Source organism: Lactuca virosa, chromosome 8 (genome assembly GCF_052849685.1).
Source record: "Lactuca virosa cultivar CGN04683 chromosome 8, Lactuca_virosa_CGN04683_v6, whole genome shotgun sequence".
Classification (NCBI taxonomy): Eukaryota; Viridiplantae; Streptophyta; class Magnoliopsida; order Asterales; family Asteraceae; genus Lactuca; species Lactuca virosa.
The window spans coordinates 325,866,698-325,876,418 of NC_136433.1; positions in this window are offsets into that span (position 1 = coordinate 325,866,698).

Genomic DNA, 9,721 nt, shown 5'->3' on the forward strand with positions numbered 1-9,721 from the left:
AACACGTTAATAACTGAAAAACGTCAGGTACAACTTGATGACCGTAAACTTAACTGACTGACTGACTGACAACAACCACCCTGACAGATTCTGACAAGCTATATATATAGGAAGACAGACCGTAAACCTGATTACGGTTAGACAGACCGTAAATAGGTTTGCGGTCATAATAAACCGTAAACACAAAATAAGACCTATTACAACCACAAAAGCCCTTTAACATCAATACATTCAATTTCCTATCCCAAACCAAAAAATAAGACCTTTCAATCTCCCCCTTGGTTTGGGACTAGCTTGACTTAGTCCTTGTCAACAAGAAGAACATCTGATTTGCCCATCGCCCCGTTCCACATCCTTTTGTTGATGATATCAGCAACCATGGAAGTATACTCTTTAGCAGCTGGCTCAAAAATGTCTTCTGCAACCTTGATCTGATGATGGTTCAACTGATGAATATCCCATCTTCCAAATTGAAACATATCTCTTTTGTCATACAATTGAATGCATCCATCTTGAAGTTTTATGATAGTAGAGGCTGTAGTTTCATCAAAAACCCAGTAGAGCATGGACTTCAATGATCCATCTGGATAATTCTAAAGCACAGGAATCTGTTTTACTTGACTGGTAGCAGGCCACATCACATTTCGAATAGGAAGTTTAGTTTTGGGATCAAGTACACTTGGGTATAGTTTGATGATTGACTCTGCAGTCTTCATTGAAGGAAAACCCTTTTTCACTTGATCTTCCAAAAAGAGCTTGAATTGTGTTGCCTTGGATATTTGTGAAGGATTTGCAAAAGGAGCTTTTGATAATTCTGTAAGATCAACCCTGGTCCAGGAATGGAAATCATGAAAATCTTTATAGTATTCTGTGTTGCCACTCTTGCGTCTCACGAGCCACATGTCTAGCATATCATGAAAGCCCCATGAGACGATTCCTGACCTATCACCATATGTGTCTCTAAAACGTTTTTCTTGAAGGTCTGTGACGGTGATTTTTGGCTGATCTCCAGGAGCATTTTGATCTGAGCTCTTTTTAAACAAGAGTTGACTTTTCTCAGCTGCTTTGGCCAATTTGGCACGTTTCAGAGCTACGACATTTGGAGCTTGAGCTGGTTCTTTTTCAAAACGATCCACAATTCGAGATGTTTGAACAGGTGGTGGCACAACCGGGGGAGCTTGGGAAGGCAGAAGTATCCTTGACTCATCAATAGAGGACTTGAACTTATCTCCAAATTCCTCTTCTAACTTCTTCTTCAGATCAAAGTAGCTGGCAGTGAGGAGACCAAAGTGAGTCTAAAGATCAGAAATTTGCTTTGTCTTCAGTGATTTATCAGCTTCAAGATCATCAATTTGAATAATAAGCTGAGCATATTTGGCCTCAAGATCAGCTATTCGAGTGGCGTGCTGGCTGATTACAAGATCTTTTTCAATAATCTTCTGGTTCAGGACACCAATTTCTTTTCTAAGCTCGGGCAGAAACAGATCATCATCTCCAGAGTAGCTTTCCTCTAAAGATATACCTTTGCCATGAGAGGAAGGCATTGAATTTAGTTGTTGAGCCATATGCATTGCCAGCCTCTCAGAGGCAGCATCGTGTGAAGGCCTGGTAGGAGATGATCTCTGACTGGCTGATGAACCGCCAACTTTATGAATTAAGCTTGGACCTTCTTGTGTTGGAACAGATGATGCAGAGACAAAAGTAGTTGAAAGAGGAATCATAGGTGCTTGAGCTTGTTCAGGAGTGAGCACTCCCGGCCTTGGATCATGTCTTCTTCTTTTCAATGGAGGCTGGGAGGTCAGAGTCATCAGTGGATCACTCACGAGAGGCTCAGTGGTAGGAACAACATTATCAAGGGGAGGAATACCTGATGATGTATCCATTGGAATTGAAGTATCGGCCATATGGATGGAAGTAGGAGGCGTCGTCTCTCGAACATCTTCTTTCTCCCTTATCTCCGTTGCTTGATGAGCAACATCATCGATATTGTCAAAAAAATTGTCAAGTTCATCATTTTCCAAAAGGTTGTCATTGACTCCAAAATTCATAGGAATATCATCTTTGTCAAAACCCGATAAATCAATATTTTCAAGAGAAGCATCTTCTCCTCCTTCAGTTTCAGTCAAAACCTCGATTGTTCCTTCACTGTAGTCACTATCAACCCGCACAGATTGTAAATCATATTCTTCGGCCACAACTGCACTAGAAGTGACCACATTCTCTTCATTATCAGAGACCGGAATCACATCATCTTCAGATGAGACACGCTCTGATGATCCATGAGATTCATAAGCCTCACCAGAGTCAGTGAACATACCAAACTTTTCAAGAGGATACTTTCCTTGAAAGTTGATCTTTCCTTTCCTGTTTTGCTTGATAAGACCTACTGTGTTCGGTTCAAGGGACTTCATGTCAAGAGTGTCTCCAGCCTTGATAATCTCCGGAAATAGTTCATCAATAAACGCTTGAACAAATCTTGGATACAACAAGAATTTCTCCCTGACCTTTCTGTTGGCATTGGCAGACATCTCTTCAAATATAAACCTTGAGAAATTAAAGTCAATTCCTGCAGCCAGAGCAATGATGGCTTGAGTGTTACGAGAGGAAATCTCATCAAATCCTGACTTTCTCCTAGATATGCAGCTCACAAACACATGAGCCAGAAACCTCCAATAGGGTGGAAGCAACTTCTTGATTGTTGGTGGAAAGTCGCCTTCATAACCCATTTCAATATGGCTGGCCTCAATCTCAGTAGGAAAGGATGATTGATCATCAATCTTGAGAGCATCTCGGATGAACCGCTCAGTAATTATCACCTTTCACTTTTTGACAGTGGCTTGAATAGAAATCACACCATCATCTCCTTTCATCACTTTTGCAGAACTCCAAAATTCTTTTATCAATCCTTGAAAGATGATTGGGTTTACAGTGAGTGCAGTAGCCAGGCAACAATTCCTTAATCCATGCATCATTGATCTAAACTCTGCATGAGAAGCAGGAGGGTCAGCCAAGATGATAGCCACATTGTGACTGTCTGCGAACTTCATCCATGCCATCTTATCCTGCACAAACCACGCCAAGTGAGAAAACCTTTGATTTAACAGTTCAATTTTTGTTTTTCTCATTGAAACAAATTAAATTGGCCTTGGAAATGATAAAATTCAAATTTTATTGGTTAAAGACAAGTTTACGGTCAAAATGGTCAAGACCGTAAGCTCAGACTGTAAGCTCAGGACCGTAAGCTCAGGACCGTAAGCCGACCGTAAGCCGTTTTCGACCGTAAGCCGACCGTAAGCTGTTTTGGACCGTAACTTCTGGTCTGACCGTAAACTCGCCGACAGTTCATTTTTAGACGATTAAACCCTGAAAACTAAACGATTTGATGCGAGATATGCTTTGCTAGAATCGAAATCATCATACCTTTGAGATAAACAGATAAATTTTACAAGAAATCGGAAAAATTTTTGAGAGAGTGAGAGCAGTTTACGGTTGGAGTTCAGAAAAATGAGGAGGAGGAGTTTTTGGTTGACACATTTTTCTTTATATACCTGGCCCAAAGACCAATGGGCCGCAAACCTTAATGCTTAAAAATAGAGTCCAAAATAAAACTAAAGGCTATTTAAAAATAATTCATTTTGAGGAATAAAAATTAAAAAATAAAATAAAATAAAATAAAACTAAAATGAATTATCACTAATATTACCACAACTACTACTAATAAACCTTTTGTGATATTGGGATCAAAGTTGTTAGATTTATCCGTTTATCAGTACCTTTAATTTCATGTCGATGTCTGGTCGATCGCCGGTATTGTGGTCCACTTAAGCGCGAAAGAAAGTGACAAAATTAGGATATATTATAAGTGACAAGGCATTAGATCCTATGAACTTAAATAATATTCCTAAATGACCATTCAGCTGACGACGACCAAGGATATTGTTGTCCACCTAAGTTGAGCAGCGAGATCTACAGACAACCTATAATTGTTCAAATTTAGTTGTACTAGAACGTGTTTCCCGCTTCCAAATATACCCCAATAATCAAGGACTTCCGAGATACTCCTTACTTTAGGTGAGCAGACAATTATTCGTAGAGAGGATAGATTTAGAATGCATATGTTGTACACCCAAGTCGGATCTCTTCCTATCACGTAGAGGGTGAAACATATGACTGACTAGATTTTAGAGGGATTGAGAAGTAGAATGGTGCATATGCTGTGTACCAGGTCGGATTATCAATCACGCAAAGGAGACAACATATGGCTAACAGATAGAAAGAATTGCATAGATAAGAAGATGCAGAGAGATAGAATTGCATATGTTGTAGTCCAAGTTGGATGTATTTCAATCGCGCAGAGGAGGCAACATATGACTAACAGTAAGAAAGAAAGAAAACAATTTTCTACAGACCTAATTTATCGGAATTCCCCAGTCACCCCGTCAATACCAGAATTAAGGACATGAGTCCGTACATCAGGGAAAAGTTAAACCACAGTTCTAGATACGAGTTCTTTTAATGTGACCGGTAGATTCCCATGTATATCTCCCTGCTCAACCTACCCGAGCGACGTATTGTCAGACAAAATGGAACTATCTAGGTCAAGATTTGTCAAGTCATTTGATTCCTTAAGTTCATCTATGCCTAGTCAAGTCCATAAAAATCTTTCGTGCCTCCCAGCGCATCGAACACAGATCCTAGACAATTCAGCTTTGGTACCTTACATAGATTCAGATTGTCTGTTATCACTTAATTGATATCACTTCCCAAAACATCACCTACAGAAAGAAACTATCAATAATATTTTTTTTTGAATTTTTAATGTTTTTGGATTTTTGAGTTTTCAATATTTTTGTTTGGTTTTTGTTTATTTCTCCCCCTAAATTTGTGCATGGGTGAGCATGAAAATAACATGCGCAAATTTAAACTAACCTAACAAAATTTTAATCCTCAAAACGAATCATTTTCAAAAATCCTACAAGCACATCAAATCGAGATTTGTTAAACGGCTTTGTGAACAGATCCGCCACATTATTAGCAGTGGGAACCTGTTCTAGCCGAATGAGCGATCGCTCATAACAATCTCTGATAAAATGAATTTTGATGTCAATGTGCTTGGTTTTTGAATGTTGAACTGGATTTTTAGCAATCTGAATCCCAACCTCATTGTCACAAAAATAGGGGTTTCTTGATAATTCAAACCGTAATCCAACAGCTGATGTTGGATCCATATGACTTGAGAGCAACAAGCAAATGCAGCAACATATTCCGCCTCTACTGTTGAGGTTGAGACAGTGGGCTGTTTCTTGCACTGCCATGACACTAGCCGGTCACCAAGGAATTGACACCCTCCTGAAGTTGATTACCTTACTGTCAACAAAAGCATATAAATCAAATTCAGAATTTTTTGGATACCAAAGACCCAATTTTGGGCTGCCTTTAAGATATCGAAAAATTCTTTTGACAGCAATAAGATGTGAAAGTTTAGGATTAGCCTGATAACGCGCGCATTGACAAACTGCAAACATAATGTCTGGTCGACTTGTAGTTAAATACATCAACGAACCGATCATAGATCTGTAGTGAGTTTGATCTACGGATTCACCATCAGTATCTGGAGTCAGCATGGGTCTCTCCGCCATCGGTGTCAGGGCAGGTTTTGCATCTCTAAATCCAAACTTCTCAAGCATATCGTCCATATACTTTGCTTGATGGAGCAGGATCCCGGTTGATCATTGTTGGACCTGAAGCCCCAGAAAAATGGTCATCTCTCCCAACGAACTCATCTCAAACCTCTTCTTCATAACGCCTTCAAACTCTTTGCACAGCTGCGGACACGTAGACCCAAATATGATGTCGTCAACATAGATTTGCACCAAGATTTGATCCGCACCAACATGCTTTATGAACAAGGTTTGGTCGATTGTTCCTCGCGAGTAGCCATGTTTGAGCAAATGCTTTGTGAGATTCGCATACCATGCTTTAGGAGCTTGATGCAATCCATACAGAGCCTTGTCTAACTTGTAGACATGGTTGGGAAACTTCGAGTTAACGAACCCTGGGGGTTGATCAACATAGCTTTCTTCCTTCACCTTGCCATGCAGGAAAGCAGTCTTAACGTCCATCTGATATACTATGAAATTCATGTAGGAAGCATAAGCAAGGAAGATACAGATAGCCTCCAAGCGGGCTACCGGAGCATAGACTTCAGTGTAATCAAGACCCTCGATCTGTCTGAACCCACGAACAACCAACCTAGCCTTATTTCGTACAATTATCCATGAATCATCCTGCGTATTACGAAAAACCCAACGTGTGTCAAGAGACTTCTTGCCCTTGGGTAACTCAACCAGCGTCCAAACCCCAAGCTTTTCAAATTGATTCAGCTCTTCATGCATAACATCTACCCGGCTGGGCTCATTCAAAGCCATTTCTACATTCTTTGGCTCAATTTGAGAGATAAAGCAAGAATAGAGACATGTATTGACATCTCCACTTTGACTTCTTGTTTTCACACCATCACCCAGCTGGCCAAATGACATTCTCTATCGGATGATCGCATTGAATACGATAGGGGATCTCCTGGCTGATATCATTAAGTGAAACGGGAAGATTATGAATGTTGATAGCTCCATCATTTGCTGAGGAATCCACTGTATATATGAATCAGTCTCATTAGTTGGATTTGCCACAAACTCATCAACAATTTGTTCAGGAAAGAGTAGTTCCATAAGTGTTTGAGTAACAGCAGAAGCATCTCGTGACATGAACTCTCTTTCATTAGGGGTAATAGGAGTGGCATCAACATCTGGAGTTTGTTGCTGACTAGGAGATTCGGGACTAGGAATTGGAACAGAGGACTCCACCGAAGGAATTGCAGTAGAAACTATCGGCGGTTTGTAGACAACGTCTTCGTCTTCATCTTCAGGTACAAACTTCGAACCAGAAGTAGAACCAGATACACTATCTGAACACATATTGAACAATTTGAACAAAGATGTGTATTCAAACAGCCAATCAGGACCCACTCTAGCATCTGTTTCATTCTCCTCCAGCTAGCGCACATCGAAGGATTCTACAATTTGCTTTGTTCTTTTGTTGTAGACCCTGTATGCAGTGCGAGCAGCATACCCTACGAAATAATAGTCATTAGCTTTGGCATTAAATTTAGGGTTGCACTCCAGGGGAAGAAGGGTGCAAGGATAACCAAATACGCGGAAGTGGCTGACTGATGGCTTTTGTCCATATAAAATTTCATACGGAGTCTTCATCTGGGCTTTGTTGATCAAGACACGATTTTGAACATAGCATGCAGTGTTGATCGCCTCATCCCAAAAGAAGACAGGAAGCTTGGAATCACAGAGCATCGTCCTTGCAGCGTCTTACATCGTTTGATTTCTCCGCTCAACAACACCATTTTGTTGGGGTATGCGAACAGAACTGTATTGATGCACAATTCCCTTTTCTGCGCAAAAGTGATCAAGAACTGCATTCTTGAATTCTGTTCCATTATCAGTTCGTAGCGCCTTCACCCGGTGGTTTGTTTGATTCTCAATCATCACAATAAACTTCTTGATCAAATCAGCAATCCCAGCTTTGTTGGATAAGAAGAAGACCCACGTAAAACGCGAGAAATCATCTATCACAACCAGTCAGTATGAATTCTTGTTGATGCTTAGGACATTGACTGGACCAAATAAGTCCATGTGCAACAATTGGAGCACTTGACTAACTGAGTTAACCTGTTTTAGCAGATGTGGTTTTCAATGATGTTTACCCTGAGCACATGACACACATTTCTCAAAAGTTATGAAGTCTCTGACTGGAAGACCACAGACCATTTCGTTTTTTGCAAGACGATTCAGGTTCTTTGCATTGGCATGACCGAGTCTTCGATGCCACAGCATAGCATTTTGTTCGGAGACCTTTGAAAAGAGGCAAGTGACTTGATCAGGGATGTTGCTATTCCTGTCAATTATGTAGGCATTTCCATCTCGCTTTGATTTAATAGGAATCCATTCTTTCGGGATGATAATGCCAGGCTTTAAAATCAGACATTCCATATCAGTGAAGTGGGTTGAATAACCTTTGTCGCATATCTGAGAAATGCTCAACAAGCTATGTTTTAACTCGGGAGCATAGTTGACATTCTCGAAACTAAGCACTCCATTAGAAACGGTTCCTTTTTGAGTGATTTTACCACCTTCTCCGTCCGCAAAGGAAACAAACCCCCCATTAAAAGTCTGAATGTTGTTCAATTGGGAGATGTCTCCTGTCATATGCCGGGAACAGCCGCTGTCGACATACCAAGGTCTGACGACATTCCTCGGCAACTGTCCCTGCAAAATGAGCGGGATTATTGAGATTTGGGGACCCAGGTCATTACAACCCTGGGTTTACCCTTGACAATCACAGATTTATCTTTTGAGACTTTTGGTTTTGAATTTTCAGTTAAAACACTTTTAGAGGTTGATGATGATTGGCTGGAAACAGATTTGGGCACCCATTGAAATTTAGGTTTTTGAAAAGACACATGTGATTTTGAAATGTTTTTCTTTTCTTTTTGCTCTAAACATCTGGAGTTTTGACCATTACTGGTTGAAAATCCAGATCCTCCTTTTGACGAAACCGATCTCGGCTTAGCTTTGTTCGATTTCGGCAAATTATTTGTGACTTTATATTTAAAAACCTGTCTGTTTGGTTGAAAAACTGCCCTTTTCGTGTTATTATTTGCCTTCCATTCATCATCTCAAGGACGAGATCTCGAGGACTTTCTAGTTAAAGACCTTCCACGAGATTCGTTCTCTCCTCTTAGGGACAAGAAATGCACAAACACTCGATTGAAACAGTTTCGAGCAATATGACCTGAAGTACCACAATTAAAGCAGATTTCCTTATTATTACTAGACTTGGTACAATTCTTATCAGATTTCAGGCTTTTATTATCTTTTATAACATTTCCACATTTGCAAGTGCACGTATTAGATTGTGTAGCAAATGTAGAAGATGTAGATGCACTCGAATCAGATTTTGCAAATTTTTCAAAAACAACATCACAATTTTCAAAAACATTAGTCTGAGACATCACATCATCACACACAAAATTATCAGTTTTAGAATTTGACACAGACTCATCACACATTTGAACACCAAACTTAGACACCAAATTATTTGAATCAAACTTCTCAGCCTCGTGCTCCCCCTGGATTACTGATATATCTGCACTTGAAGTAGAAATGTTAGTATCCAAAACCCTAACACTAGGTCCCGTAGCCTGTTCAGCAGCAGGTTTGCCATAAACCATATAAGGTTCTCTGTCGATCTCTTCTTTTGTTAAAGGAGTAACAGAATATGAATGATTAAATGGAGGGGGGACACTCTCATATCCTATTCCTATTGGTCTTTGGTCCCTCCACTGCATTTGTTCCTCGATTATATTTGCAACCCTTTCGCTTGACACGTCGAATTTTTTAAAATTAAAATCAGCATTTTCAAAACGGATTTTCAATGTGTCAAGTTCAGCGGTTAGAGAAGCAAGTTTTCTTTTAATATGATCATAATTCTCACACTTGTTGCTGTAATCTTCTTGCAATTTCTTGAAATCTTTTATTTTGTTTTCTCATTGAGTTTTCAGAGGTTTCTAACTTTTCCTGAGGGTATAGACTTCATACTTAAGGTCCTCATTCTCTCTCTTAATTATCTTAATTTGGTCACGTAAAAATTG